Source organism: Homarus americanus, unplaced genomic scaffold, assembly GCF_018991925.1.
Source record: "Homarus americanus isolate GMGI-L3 unplaced genomic scaffold, GMGI_Hamer_2.0 scaffold11022, whole genome shotgun sequence".
In the NCBI taxonomy this organism is placed as follows: domain Eukaryota; kingdom Metazoa; phylum Arthropoda; class Malacostraca; order Decapoda; family Nephropidae; genus Homarus; species Homarus americanus.
In genome coordinates this window covers 1,821,116-1,826,163 of record NW_024737068.1, presented here as the reverse complement: position 1 = coordinate 1,826,163, position 5,048 = coordinate 1,821,116, and the positions used below count along the sequence as shown (strand labels likewise).

Sequence of the window (5,048 nt, the reverse complement as noted above, 5' to 3'; positions counted from 1 at the left end):
TGTGCAGAGTAGCAACCCTGTATATAAGCTACTGTGCAGAGTAGCAACCCTGTATATAAGCTACTGTGCCGAGTAGCAACCCTGTATATAAGCTACTGTGCAGAGTAGCAACCCTGTATATAAGCTGTGCCGAGTAGCAACCCTGTATATAAGCTACTGTGCCGAGTAGCAACCCTGTATATAAGCTACTGTGCCGAGTAGCAACCCTGTATATAAGCTACTGTGCCGAGTAGCATTTATATATATTATCACGTGGCAACACTGCACGTGTTATGTGGCAACATTGCCCCGAGGCTGCCATATGGCAAGGCAGCCTTAGTCTGACTGTGTGAACCGTGCTTGGCACACGCGAGTCACCACTTGTATTTCTCTCATCCATAATAAACGGACTTCAGTGTTACACAGTGTTTCCCTACCCATCACTGCATTCTTCAGGGAACACTAGTAACTTTCATAGGTCGCCCTCGACACGCTGATTAAGGATCTGTGGTCGAAAGGTAAGTTGTTTTAGTACTATATAATGAATAATGGTTTATGAACAAGAAAGGGAGAGAATATATTTTAAATGTATTATGAAAAATGTTTTATTAATATAGATAATGCAGTATATTACAAACACAGTAAAAACATTCTCTTATCTAAACATTTTAGTGCACTTGTAAGTAAACCAGTATGCATTATATAGTAAATTAAGACCAAACAGGATCTTTAATAATGGTAGACCAATCTATTCCGAGATGCTAAAGAAAAAAAATCCATAAAAACAAAATTTACATTATTACGCAAATATAAATAAATTTTATTGTCAAGTTACGAGTAGAATATAATTAGCTGTCAACCCCTGAACATCAGGTACAATATAGCAGCTCTTCCGACGAGTCTGGCAGTAGTAGTTTATGGTGGCGTGAAGTCGACCCGAGTACAGTGGAGTCCCAGCTCCCCCGAACAGCATACACAAGGAATGGGGTTAAACTTCAGGTCTCCCTTGAATCGAGATCCTGAAAACTTAAGTCCATTGGCCTACGCGAGTCCCCACGACTTGACAAGCCAGGTGATATATGTCTCTTAGAGGATAAGGATTTTAGAACACTGAGGATGATGTCTCTCACGCCCGGCCCTTGTCGTGGGGTAGAGTCCTACTAAACAACATAAAATCTTCATTTCAAACTCCTACAGTAATAACACCAGACATATTAACATAACACCAACATGAACCATAAACCAATAAGATATAAGCAAATAACAACAAAATATAATATAAACAAACCAATAATAAAAATGAAAGCGTTCTCTTACCGATACCCTCAGGCTGAGAGAAGGAAGTCTTGTGACCACTTCACTCCACTGACCTTCCCAGAGCTCATCACCTCTGTTCCGTGTTGGGTAACTCAACACTTTGACAAGGCACAAGCAAACAACCCTAAACCAAACCATCACCAATTTTCCCAACAACTTGGCCCCTGATTGGCTTAACATTCCCGCCAGGTTCTGGGATTCGCCGACTGACACACACACACACACACACTGGGTGACGTAGGGATGAAGGGCGTATATAAACAGTGTGAGGTGGTTGCGGGACAGCAGTTGGGGCGGAGATCTCAGACAAGCTACATCTTACCTGTCAACCTCTATAAACATGGTTCGTTTCTTTAGTGTAATTCTTTACTTACACTTTACAGATCTCTCGGCTGATACCCAATCAACTTCTATAAATTTATACATAAAACATTATATATATATATATATATATATATATATATATATATATATATATATATATATATATGAGAGAGAGAGCTCTGTAACTATTGATTTCACTTCGGTTATATACTAAAAAAATCATGAATAGTTTCATGGTTCCTTTAGACATTATAATATACTTTCATGTGTGTCTCGCCTAACCTAGCTTAACTAAATCTATCCTTAGAGTCTTCGAGTGCTGGTGCTGGTGGCGTGTGTGGCGGTGGCGTTGACTGACATCATCCCACCACCACCACCGTCTGGCTGTGTCGCCTTCTGTCCCCACCCAAACCCGTACCCCGGCGCCCCGGACTATATCTGCTGTGATCGTGAGTACACACTCTTAATTAATACTTGACTTAGATGCGAGTTATTGTAGTGTGTTATTGTTAAGTGTTATTGTTATGTGTAATTCTTTGTCTTGACTACAGTGATATCTCCACATAACGGACTTAACTCTCCATATAATCCGTTAGATGGAGGGGATTTCATATCTAATAGACCTTCCCCTCGTTATAATGGTTCTTCCTCTGTTGTCCGTTAAATGGAGATTTTTTTCTTTTGTAAAATTTATCCAGAGTCCAATAAAAGATGACGGTGTTGGGGTAAACTTTATGGCTAATGTGAATTAATTTTTTTCACAGCTCATCCTGGTAGATGCCCACGTATACGCTCAGTTTGTCCGTTCTCCTCCCAAAATGTCCCGGTATGTCTAAAGAGTTTTGTGAATATCTTGTCTGTCTGATACTTGACTCTACCTGGATATAACTGCTAATATGTTAACGACTGTGCTTATAATCGTAATTTTTATTATTCTTACTCTCTACTTTACTCGACAAACTCTTTATTATTACAGGAGTGCAGTAAAGATTACGACTGTCCGTTACATGAGAAATGTTGTGAAGACGCTTGTCTGTATGTCAAGGTGTGCAAACTAGCCCTACACTGAGCCAAGAAGAACAATAAACACTCGCTAAACATGGAGGAAGGAAGCTAAGGCTAATGAGAAGTGAGAAATAACGAGAAGAAGCGAGGAATGGCAAGAGAAAAGAATAACGAAAACTTTCCCATTGACTGATCGAAGAAAGAAATGACGGAACATTATTCATTTCCTTTATAATTGTTGACATTTTACACGTTAATTTGTCTTTGTTGACTTGGGTTAATATTTTATTGTTTATTTCACCATCCTACTTATGCCTCTTAACACAATAAAGAAGTGGAACAAAACTCCTCTTTATGTATCCTATACCATCTTTTAAACGTCTCATAACATATAGAGAAATAGAACAGGTCTTTGTATTCTATTTCATAATTAAGGAAGTTGTGTCATTACGTAGGAGTTACTGTACCGTCTGTCATGTTACCCTGTGTGTCTACTGGTTTGTGATGTTGTAGATACTTGTAATACTGACTGTAAATGAACCGTATCATTACTAATTTAACCAGACCTAGCCTAGTGTAACTTAACCTAATCTAACCTTGTCAAGCCTAATGTAACCTAGCCTAGTTATTTAAATCGATTCTAACTTAGCCTCACTTAATGGAGGTATATTAAAGTTATGATGTTATGATGGTGAATTATCAAAGAATAGCAATAAAAATAATTACCATCAGGCACAAATAAATTAAGTATGATGAAAAACTAATAATAATGACCGTTATATTAACTCAGTCTGTTTGTATACATTATCCGGCATAAACAATTACAGGGGTCGCATGCTTGTGTCCAAGGCCCCTAGAGCTCTCCCAGCTGTGAATGGGTACCTAACCTTACAAGTGGAGAGAGTAAAGGTGGTCAAATGGTGTGTCAGCCATGTTGCCTCCTTGTGTACTGAAGGTTTAGTATACAGTATGCTGTATCCCCACCGCCTCTAACTAGATACTATTCTCCTGTATTAAAAATAACTAATAATAACAATGATGATAATGAAGATGTTGGCAATGACAATAAATTATTATTATTAACGAATATGATGAAGTCGAAAATGAGGAGGTCAGGTCAAAAACATGGTTCATAATACAGACACAACACAGACAAAAACAAACCCCAGAACAAACAGACCCAATACCACTCAAACAAACACCATTAAATTAAACCCACAAACAAACACCTTACAATGAAACACACAAACAAACAAGCGAGACGAAACATCAAAGATTCTTAAGATATTGGAGGAAGAGAACAAAAAACACTAGGAAAATTTAACAAGTGTTGAGTCTCGTAAAAACCAGTTTATTGAGCCGCCACGCAGGGGTCGAGCCTTTGATTCCTAGGATGAACGTCGTGCACCGTTAGTACCAGAGTTGAACACCAGGAGAGGTCTCGTTCAATCAAGCTAGATTTAATTTGTGATGTCTGTTTTATGTATGTGTTTTATTGTACCTTAAGTTATTTAAATATATATTATTTCTAGTATATACGAGAATAATAATGACGCTCGCCCTATGGACAGAAATTATCAGGATCTGGATTTTTTTCTAGTATATACGAGAATAACATCGAAGTTCATCCTGAGAAAAGTAAAAATATGGTTTCATTTTTGTAATATGTACGAGATTAATGACGACAATGATCCTGTGGTGTATACGAGGACGTTGATCCTGGGAAAAGATTAAAAAATAAGGACCTTTTATCTCTACCTTAATGTACTGAGTGCGTTGACGGCGTTGAAGATGTGTTGACGGCGTTGAAGATGTGTTGACGGCGTTGAAGATGTGTTGACGGCGTTGAAGATGTGTTGATGGCGTTGAAGATGTGTTGACGGCGTTGTCATTCCACTGGCAGCGTTAGTTATGCATTTCTAGCGTGGATTATGCGATGAGAGAGAGAGAGAGAGAGAGAGAGAAATCCAATACGATATTTCAGAATGGGGAAATAGGCAGAGGAGCATAAAACAAGAGGGGTATGGAGAAGGGTTGAAGGAGAAGGGGGGAAGGAAGGGAGGAGAGAAGGGGGGGTAAGAAGGAATGGGAAAATCCGTAAGTTTACTGGGACTTTCACAGGTGCCCCCGAAAATAACCAGACACCCGTTTATTCTCTCATGTTTGGTGCTGTTTTTTGATTCTCTCTCTTAGTGTAACTACCATCTTTCTCCTCTCTTTTTGGTCTTGCTTTATCTCTCTTTACATCTATTCTTTATTTTCTTCTCTCTGTCTCTCTTTCTCTCTTCCTGAAGCTGTGGAAGCGAGAACAGTACTGGGCTTTAAAGTGGTGTCAAGAACAATGCATGGCCCACTGGCCACCCTCTCTCGGCCTGGCCACCTCTAGTTTGGGTGGGTGGACATGAGGGTAGATCAGGCATCTT

The 5,048-nt window shown here is 39.2% G+C and overlaps 1 long non-coding RNA gene across 1 annotated transcript; it reads left to right on the top strand.

Annotated features, from left to right (window-relative positions):
* Positions 1–1,511: 1,511 nt before the first annotated feature.
* LOC121872902 lies at positions 1,512–2,970 on the top strand. The gene is made up of 4 exons (XR_006090169.1): positions 1,512–1,639; positions 1,928–2,069; positions 2,385–2,446; positions 2,597–2,970. It is a non-coding gene; the product is annotated as an uncharacterized LOC121872902 (long non-coding RNA).
* The last annotated feature ends 2,078 nt before the right edge of the window (positions 2,971–5,048 follow it).